This window comes from Manacus candei, unplaced genomic scaffold (assembly GCF_025592945.1).
Source record: "Manacus candei isolate 608988 ecotype Guabito, Panama unplaced genomic scaffold, ASM2559294v1 h1tg000061l, whole genome shotgun sequence".
NCBI classification, from domain to species: Eukaryota; Metazoa; Chordata; class Aves; order Passeriformes; family Pipridae; genus Manacus; species Manacus candei.
The window spans coordinates 1,605,770-1,616,625 of NW_026138109.1; the positions used below are offsets into that span (position 1 = coordinate 1,605,770).

The following is a 10,856-nucleotide window of genomic DNA, read 5'->3' on the forward strand; positions in this document are numbered from 1 at the left end:
AATTATTAAGACTCACAATCACCTAATCTGGAGGAAATGCCTTGGGACAATAGATGGCTAAAGATTTCATGAACAAGGCCAACCATGTTTTTCTGCAAAGATAGTTTTACAGAATGGAAAATCCCCAAGTCAGGCAAAAAAGGCTGAAGTCAGGGTTTGTGAGCCACCGACTGATTGGGTCAGCAATGACACTGTGACCCATAGTACATGCTGGGGTCAGGAAGAGGTGGGGATGTTACATGATCTAACTGTGCAGAAGTTCCTCCACTGGCAGATGGAGAGTTAAGGAAAGACATTGGGATGTGTGTGAGTGGTGGGGTGTATGTGTGGCGGTGATCAGGAGGGAGACAGAGAGAAAGAGAGGTAGAGAGAAAGAGGGGGCACAGAATTTTGAGGAGATGCCACATGCATGGTGCCATCCTGCCCACCACATATCACTCAGCTGGGGTTTTTTATGTTTGGTTTCCCCCCCAAATCTCTTTTTAGCACAAAGTATGTTATATAACTACCTTGTACCCCTGTTTATTAAATTCTAAATGCAAACTGGAGACACGGTGAACTGAATGAAAAAGGACATGTTTCAGTTGGATGAGAAGGCCCACACTGACTGAGGCCTGTGGAGTCCCTGTTCTGTGAAGGCACATGTGCAAGTCTGTTGGGAGAAATAATAATATTTTCTTTCTGGGCCCAGGGAAGCTTCAGAGCCCAGAGGCCCTGTAAGCCAGAAAAAAGCTCCAAACCAACAAACCAACTTGACAAAACAAAAAAACTTGGTATATGGACTGTGCAGCAGGAGAAATATAACAAGTGCTTTAACCTGTCAGAAGGATGAGGTCTTTTGACCTGAGCAGGAACATTGCTGCTAATAAAAATAATGGGAGCTTACCTGGGCAGTATTTAGTACTGAATGTTGGGAGGTTTTGTTTTGTTTGTTTGTTGTGGTTTTTGTTTGCTTGCTTCTTTGTTTTTAGTAGAAGTATCAATTTGTTTTTAGGTGTTTTAAAACAAAGTATATTGTATTGAAATACAATAATACATAATGCCATTTAAAATATAGGTGCCAATGAAGCAGAGAGTTAAAGAACAAAAATCCTTTAAATAAACTGAGGAAAAGGACTTTTAGTACAGCACAACAGTGTCTATAGCAAGTCATACATTTTTGACACTTCCAGGGCCAGTTTCTTAGAGAACTTTAATAATTGGTGACTAGTGGTGACTATGTTGATTGACAGGCTCTGTGGGTTTTTCTCTTTCCAGTTTTTCTATGAAAATCTGAATACCTCTCTGGGCAAACCAACAGACCAAGAAAACTTCTTTTTCTTTCAGTATTTCTTCTTCATTCACTGCTAACAGTTGATTCCCAGAAAAATAAAAAAATATAGTAAGCCTAAAACCAATATTGCTGACATCTAGGGAATCTGTTCCATTCCTTCCCCTACTGGCCCAATGGGTCTTTTGGGTCAAGCTTGTAACTTAAGAGAGGACTGTAATGTAACTGTGAGTACCTGCTGAGTGGTACTAACTCTTGTTTTGGTTGCTAGCGAAGATATTTTTAATTGCTTTGTTGTCTTCATTTTCACATACATTTTCTTTTAGCCGCAGTAATAAAATCTGGGAGTTTCTATGCTTATTTGCTAGATGATGTCCAGTTCCAGTATGAACAACACATACGTTAGGGAAACAAATTTGGAAATGTCTTAAACACCAACATTAATTTTCTGCATTATTGCTCATACTAATGTATTACATAATTACATTACCTATAATATTACCTACAGACAGACTAAGGCAAAGGGGAGTAATGCTGAACACTGAATGATGTATGCAACATTTTCTGAAACTCCTAACAAAGCCCACTTTGTTCTCTGAAGCTCTTAATTTGATCATTTCTGCTCTTCCCCATCCTCATAGGGAGACATTCTAAAACTGTGCTGTCCCTCGTCGGTATCTTGAGCACCCAGAGGCTCCCTCAAGCTTTCCCAGCCCTTTTCTTTACCCTGACCTCCACTGAAGTATTCTAATCTGCTAAAACTCTCAGTGACATTTCCTAGACTCCTATCTACCTCCAGAACTTCCTGGACACCTCCCAGCTACTTGTACAAAAATACTGTGCTGCTGAGCAGGAGACTAGCTCTGTTCAGGTAGACCATTACCAAAATTTAAACAGCAGTATACTGGAATATATAAACTTGGATTCAATAACAGTTCACAGACTGCAGGAAATGCTAAACTTTTTACAAGTGCTTCCTGGCTTTCATTAACTGGAAAACATAAGATGTAGGAAGTCAATAACCAGCTATTCTTCAAACTATCTTGCTTAAGAAGTGTGCCTTTTGAGTCAGATCTCCAGTTCCTGACATGACTATGGAGCAACTTCTGAACTTCTTTAATGTTGAAGTTGAGATATGTTTCTGATGTGGAAGAAGAGTGATTGTAAGAAAGCCCTTGAGGCTCTTTCTCTATGTTGTTTATTGCTCTGCTGCATGCTGTTTCCAGCTGAACAAAAGGTTGGGCTATAAGACCTTACAATCAGTTGCCTTACTGTAGTACAAATGTACTTTCTGCAAAAGACAACCATTTGCATCCTGGAGAGAAAGAATATAAGGATGATCAGAAAGTATTTATTGGTTGGACAGTAAAGTTTTTTAAACACATGTCCACTAAATATTGTCCTTAGTAGAGACATACTTGTTGAAGATAAAAAAATCTGTCTTTGAGACATATACCGGTAATAAAATCAGCCATTTTTGATTTATAGTGGATAAAAAAATTCAAATATCAAACTATTAGAATAGATTGATAGATAAGGAGATGAATAAAAAAGAACTTAATTTAAACTGTCATGGAAACAGGATAAAAGAACAGAAAGTGAGATAAACATAGGTAGAAGAGGTCTTTTAAGACTACAAAGCTGTTTTACATGGTAAAAATTAAAAGGACCTACAGTTTTGAGTAAAATATTTTAAGATATATGAAAATACTCCAGCAGCATCTCCTTATTTCTGCTAAATGTCTCCCTAACCTAAAAAGTCAAGCAAATGGTTACCAAAACAAAAAAAACTCTTGCTCAGATATCAGTCATAGAGAAGATAATATACTGAAAGTATATAAGGCACACCTTTTCACTTATAAAAGATACATGGATTAAAAAAACACGACAAAGGACAGGCAATGTAGTACAATGTTCCTCTGTGTTGCTAAGAAGCGGCTAAAAGTGAAGAGATTGTGATCTTTACCTGCTGAGTGAAATTAGTCCTTCATATATTCCTTCACCAGTAATCACTAATTGAGAGATACAGAAGAGATAGTTGGTGTCACTGAGACTTTAGGCTATCAATTTGACTTCTCATTTGCCTTGCTTATGACCATTTGCCTGGTGAAGTCATCCATCTCTTATAACGTGAAACCAAAAAATTTAGATCTCATGTTCAGATGTCAGGAGATGAAACCCAAACATTTTTCCTCAATAAAAAAATGCTTAGAGGCAAGAATACTCTTCAGATAACACTGGCACCAAATGCTAGTCTATGTAAGTTGCCAAACCTCATATCATGATCGTCCTACGTTGTCATCATCTACTATGACGAACCTGAAATAGTGATGTATACATCAAAAGCACTTTGACATGAATGTTAAAATGCAAAATCTCATTTCTGAGCTAGTGGTGTTATTTAAAATAATTCATTGAGAATTTTATTTTGATGTGGGAAGCATAGGATTTCTGCTAACATTTGTTCATGGTCTGCTAACCACTACAAAATAAGTATTATCGGCTTTTTCACACATAACAAGTCCTGCACACCAGTCAGAATAAGCACACAAAGCTATTTAGTGTCCTCTACTACCTTTTGAAATACTTTAGGTATAACATTGTTAAAGTGTGTAAGGACACAATTGTTCAGTATTTCCTGGGCTTTGAAGAGATCAACAGATGAATGCAAAGGGTAGATTTTTCACAATCATGATGGATCCAAAGAGTATGTGCTTACATTTAAAAATTGGAAGGAAAGGAAGGACAGAGAGAAGTAATGCTAAGAGGGAGACAATATGTACTATGGAAATTTAGGATTATATTAGTCACTTGTAATGTTATGACTGAAGTTCAACATGAAGAGGAATAGAAGTGAGATATGAGCTAACAAAGTACCATGATCATTTTGGGCATTCCCATTCAAGGAAGAGGAAAAGAATCACTAGGCTGTTCAAGTCATTTGAATTAATGTTTTGCCTAGAATTACAGAAGATATTTTAGTTCTAAGTTCTTAGTCTATGTAAATTTCTTTCAGAGACAGACTCAACTATTATCCTAATCCAGAGAAACGGAGTAATTTTTTCAGTCTTTAATATTATTGAAAAATTATTTTTTCCTAGAATCTTGATTGATATTACAGGAACAATGAGTCGCTCAGAAGTCTGTGTTGGTGGGAAACAGCACACAATCTAAATACCATTTTATTTTCCTGCATGTGACATGGCCAATTATTTGCACTGTGCTAACAGGAATCACAATGCTAAGTCAGAATGCCACATGCAGAATTTGTCGAACATGCTGCATTTGTTTTATACAATGTCCTGTCTGCACTTTCATGTTCTTAGTACCTGTTCTAAATCTTATTAAAAATAACTGGAAATTCATGGGATTTTTAGGCATTTTCTTCAGTGCAGCCACATGAAAATTTGTCTTAGAAATGAGTAAAAATATAACATAAAAATGGAGACCTATACTGTAAACATCAAGGCCCAGTTAATACTTTTCGTGCAAGTTCCTCTGCAATTTATGGCAGAAAAGAGAGTTCAGAAGTATGCTTGTTCCTAAGTGGTTGTCTTCCACACTTTACATCAGAGAAACTGAAATTAAAATAGTTTGTCCTTCCTCTTCTTTACCTGTTGCAAGAACCTTTCTGAGTTGTAGGCTTAAAAATCAAACCAAACAAAAAAAGCAGAATGGCCTTTCAATGCCATTGCATCATCCTGGAATAGCAGATGGGGAACCGAGGTCTCTACCTAAAACTGCAGTGTATTAGAATGTGTGTATGTCAGCCTTGCTTACTCAGTATTCTGTCCTTATTTTTAAACTCCTATAGTGCACCAACTGCAACCACATCGTGTGCCTTGAGGTAGGAAAGTACTTGGATATGAATTTGAGCTTTGTTTCCAGGAAATGCAAAGAAAATACAGGTATGAAACTACCTAAACGAATAGTGTGATGGATTCTTCTTTTGCTTTTAAACACCTTTATATCAATGTATCCTCATTAGTGCATGGAAGTTCTCCATGGCTATAAGGGAACAGTCTTGACTTTTGTAGAAAATATGACTTAGATATTTCTCTCTCCTGCCTCCCAAACTGTTCTAATGTACCAAACCGCTGATGCAAACCATGGGCAGCAGCAGACTGTCTGAGGAAAAGTGCAAGAGCCGAATTGGTACAGGATTTTCAGGTGCTGTTTTAATCAGTTGTAAGGTTTTATTTGCTTTTAATTTGTGTTTTTATAAAGTACTGTTTTCTTATTCTAGCTTTTCCATTAAAATGAGGATTGAAGTGGTGAAGAAATCAAGATGGTATTAAGTTTATTGTTTATTTTCCTAGACTTAGGAAATGATTAGTTACCACATGCAGGTGTTCTCAGGAGCACTAAAATATTTAAAACTATGTTGTCAGACCAACAAACAGTAAAACACTGCTGAGTTTCTGATTAGACATGTTTATCTAATCTGATTAGGTGACTCATACAGAATTAGATATGCAATTGATGCTGTTGAGGTTTTAGTCAGTTGATATGGAATACAAAAATTCCAAGAATATGCTCAAGAGTCCATTAGTGTCTGTCCAAATGGTAACCGAGCAGCTCTAACATCCCTGTATGTGGTATGCCTTGTTAAATATATCACTGTGGTACAAAATAGTTTGTCCAGAAGAACTGCAGTTTGCATTTCTGGTCCCTCTGAAGTGGCATATCATCTCCTGCTACACCAGAAGGCAATTCATGTATCTCCAAGGAATTATGCTGAAAATCAAATGATCTATTTTTTTCAGAAACAAAGGGTCCATGTAATATCTCCACATACAAAGATACAGATACCACAGATGCTTATTTTGCCATCAATTGGTCCTCTTTTTAATTATAAAGAACAAAAATTAGTTGTTGACTTTTTGGTAGATATTCTAGGTAATAGCTTTGGGAAGTTGTAAGTAGAAAAAATTGTCATTTTCACTATATCTCTAATCTTTATCTATAATATATGTTTAATCTGGGCTATTAAGATTCTTCAACATTTTATTTTTAGTCATGCCATTATTTATAATTATAGAGGTGCCCTGCTAGTCAATTAAATGTTAATTTCACTCTTTCTTCTTTATATGTTGCCTGTACTTCCTCAATATCTTTATAAGATTGTGAATTTGAAAAGTTTGCAGTACCCTTTCTCAATAGAAAAAGGATCAGCAATTTCAGAACATCAAATAACATAATAGGAAACCTGCTTTCTGCCCTGGCTGAAATGATAATTTATGCGGTCTTCTGACTGTATAAATAGGCCTGAAAAGAGACAGGAAGAAGGGGAGAGGAAGGGAAAGGGAGAATCCAAAGCCTATTCCAAACATCAAATGCTAATTGCAGCTGGAGACAAGCACCTGAATTTTTGCCACAAAGGGAGAAGAGTGTTGCCAGGAGCATTGCAATGACCATTTGACATTTCAGCTGTCGGCCCTGCAGCATATAATCATAGGGTGTATTTAAGTTCTCCAGCAATTGCAAGTCTACTAAAAATGTAGTATTCTGACAGCCATCAAGCTGAGGGAATGACAGGTAAAAAATACATATGAATATAAATTGTATGGTGCTTTTTGTTATAAAAAGTGATTCAGTTTGCATATGAGTAAGTTTTTTTCATTTTTCTTCTTTGCAATCCTTGAAGCCACTTGGTAGCAATAATAGAGTGCAATTGTTTAATGAAGCTATTATGAGTATTTAGCTTCATAATGACTACCTGTGCACTGAGTAAATAGAAAATTTTCACTGCTGCAAGATGAGAGTCTTTGTGCTTCTGAAAAGTGCATGCCTTTTCCCTCAACATTTCAAACAGTTTTAGGGATAGTTGTGAGGAATTTGGAAATCCAGTTATCTTTCTTTCCTGCTCCTTTGGAAGCTATCTGTGCTTACAGCAATAACTGCTGCTCCTTCAAGTGATGACTTTCCCAGAAGAGATGTCTTTTATGCAATGGTCATAGAAAACAAAGTCACTGGGTGGTATATATGGCAAAGCCTAAAGAAATGGGATAAAATACTGGCTTGGTGCCATATGGTAGAAACCTCATATCAGAGACAAATAGCAGTTAAGCCCTTGTTTACCTCTATCCTTGTGGAATTCTGGTTGAAAACTTGTCTTCAAGTGCTAGGATACTAAGGTCCCTGCCCAACACAACATTGATACATAGGCATAATGTTAAGTATATTGGTCATTCTGCTGAGTCAACAATAGTCTGTCTTTGTGTCATACAGGAAGTTCACAATTGGAAGTTTCAAATAGGCAGTGATATACAGGCAAAATGTCAAAGAATCAAATGAAAATTTTCAAGCCACTAAATCAGGAGCAACTTTTCCACTGTAAAATGAAATATGAATTTTCTTTCTCTTCTGTAAATGCTTTTTATGAAACATGTTTTCTTCAGTTCCATCTCAGTAGTGACAAAGGGATGAGTTTGAAGGTCAGGCCTTAAGAAGATCCTTTATTTCAATACTTGCAAAGACATAGAATAAAGCAAAGCTGTGCTTCAAGTCATTCTCCAATTTGGAGCGTTGCAGGCACAGCTAAATGGGATTATTGGCCTAAACTCACTAATGTATTTATTCCTTTAGACTGAATATACCTTGCTTACCTATTATAATAGCTTGATTTTTTCTTTAGGCCACTTTGTTGGATCTTGGAAATGTAGTTTACATAGCTAAATCTTAACTTTTTATTCATTTTGTTGGAAGTTTTGTCTAAATAATGACACAGAAATTAATGTTCTGCATATGGATTTTTCACCAACTTGGGAAAGCACAAAAACTCTTTGCCTTTCCGGAAAACCTGGTTTTGCATTAGACAAGTTTAGCTGAGTTTACAAGCAAATGTACAGATAAAATAATGTCTCCATAACAAATTACTATGGCAAGCATTATGAGAATATCTGCATCAAGGCATGCCAAAATGATGACTCAGGACCACCCACCGTAGCATTTTTCTTGAATAGGAAGAGGGTAATGAAAGTCATTCACCCTTCAAGATTTCCTAATGCCAGGAGCACTCGAAGCTCAATAAATTACAGGATTAAGTACAGTGTGAATGTAAGAAGACACATCTTGTGTTCTGATGTACTTATAGAATTTTGAGAGCAGTCACAACTACTGCACACCCAGACTGAGGGCAGACTCTGGGCTTGACTGCGGTATGAGATGTGTTAGTTCAGTGTAATAGCCAGAAAGCTTCTACAAACAAGGCTACAATGGACATGTAAGGAATTTAAAGCTGCTTTTCTGATTTAAAAAAAAAATTAAGACAGAAAGATGGTATTAAATGCAGAGCAAGAGGCCACATACAATCCCATAGCTGAATATTCCTAAGGGAAAAAAGAGAAATGAAAACAGACTGAAATGACTAGGTGCCCCCATACTAATCTTGAAGCAAAAATCTGTGGTGACTACTGATCTGAGATGGCTTATTTGTGATCTCTAGCTGTTAAGTTTGCAGATCTCAGCTGGGCCCATTTGGTATTTATCCTTTCTCTAGGGAGAGAAGGGAAAAAACAGTGTACAGACTTCCCAGCCTTTGAAAGCCCAAAATAATAGCTGTTATACTTCACATTGGCTGACCTTTGTGAGTGAGGACATGCCTCCAACTGGCTCAAATATTTTCTCAGTAGAGATGTCAGTGTGCTGCACATACTCCATGTTATGGAATGAAACTTCAGGCACTTCTTAGTAATCAGGAAGCAGCTTTCATTTTCATGAGAAGATTCCCTCCAAACTGCACCTGGCAAATTAGGAATTGAGAGTTCACTTTATTTAGGTTCTGTGACATTCTTAAGCCTAAAAAACAGTATTACTTCATAAACTAAACATATATTTTATTGTAGTAATTCATCAAGAGATGATGCCTTAAGATAGTTCTTCAGATAACTCTATAGACACTATAAAATGATTACTTCAAAATATGAAAGCACAATAAATACTGTACATAGCTTGTGCTATAGACTTTATGGCCAAGATTTTAGCTGCATCTGCTCTAGCCATTTTCTTTGAACTTCAGAACTGTGTCAATGAATGCGGCTTAGAAACTAAGATTGATTTTCTTTCATCATAATATGTCTGTCTAAGAACACTTTTCTGCTTCACAGTTCATCAGCCACCATTTTAAGGACCAAGTTTAAAAAGACTGTCATAAAAAGAAGATGGAAAAAAGCATGATAAAATTAAACCAGCTTCAAAAGAAAAGTACTTCTTACTCCAAAATGCTCCACTTCTTGAGCCATGAAAAGATCTCTAGTAAAAAGAAGGGCAAAATGAAAGAAATATTACTTATAATTCCTTTGTGAATAATACTCTAGACCTTAATAATATTTAGGTAGCAACAAGAAAACAATGTTCTGAGGCCATGTGAAGCACCTAAACTTGTGGATAGATTTCAAAATATGGAGAAGAAACACAGTCCCAGTATTGGCTTAGTGGTGGGCTATATTTTGGATCTCAGTCCACAAAAAGTTAAGAGAGACTTGGAAGCTCCATTTATATTTGCCTGATATGGTATGGGTGGACTCTAGATAATTGTACTGGGAGCTAGATGAATGAAGTGGAGCCTCTTCAGCTTGGGCTTGTGGTGTATCTTTCTTTTTCAGTTACTGGTCAGATGAATTAGTTCTAGTTTACAGCTGCTGTACAGCCACCTCAAATCTGTTTTCAAGTCCGGACAGCAGCTGGTGGGAGGTTCAAAATTATTTTTTTTCAAGATCTTTTCTATTGCAGTACTGATTTTAGTGGGCAGAATTAGAGGGTGTTGAATTCTTTCATCTCCAAACAAACACAGCCGAAGTTGGAACTGTGCAAACTGGACCTTTTGAAGATACTGATACTAGTTGAACATCTTGTGGGAAAAATCTTTATGCTTACATGACCATGCTGCTCTGTGTTACGTATTTTGGAAACATGAGATTAATGTTTTGCAGGAAATACTGTAACAGGCCAGAAAACTAAACAAACAGCAGTCATTCCCCACTCTCAGCTATTTCATCAACTTTCTGCTATTGTTACAGATGGTTTGACTAAAAACAGAAAGAAGTGACTCTGAATGCCCCTCCTACAGGAAAACCTGCAGAGCAGCATAATGGGTAAGGAAATCTCTGCAAATTCTGTCAGAGGGCTCTTCTCTGACAATGGGGAGTGGAGAAGGCAAGGTTTGCTTTCCTGTACAGGGACACAGCCAGTTCCTGGGGGTATCAGCTACAGATTGATGTCAAAGTGATCCCCAGCAATCAATTGCAGAGCAAACCATTCAGACATGGAGGTATCTAACAAGCTTGTACAAAAGATTATCCCTGGGGAGAAGCCTCAGGAGTAATCACACACATTCCTATTACAAAAGAAGTCCCTTTAAGCTTTAAAGGTTAAATGACATCAAGGCCCTCCCAAAATAAAAACAAAACACATCGTCAGGGAACTTGTTTCTGATTGTTAGAATATCAGAACAGTGTTTCCAGTTCAAACACTCTAGAGGACATTGTCTGAGTAACCATATGATACATTGTATTGCACAATGACCTGCACACAGAGCAAGCTGCTGTCTAGCTGCTATTACTAGGGTCACACGGAGTGGAAGAAA

The 10,856-nt window shown here is 37.0% G+C and overlaps 1 long non-coding RNA gene across 1 annotated transcript; it reads left to right on the top strand.

The window, feature by feature from the left end:
* Positions 1–217: 217 nt before the first annotated feature.
* On the top strand, positions 218–10,382 carry LOC127478745 (uncharacterized). The gene is made up of 3 exons (XR_007907309.1): positions 218–306; positions 5,085–5,178; positions 10,291–10,382. It is a non-coding gene; the product is annotated as an uncharacterized LOC127478745 (long non-coding RNA).
* Positions 10,383–10,856: the final 474 nt, after the last annotated feature.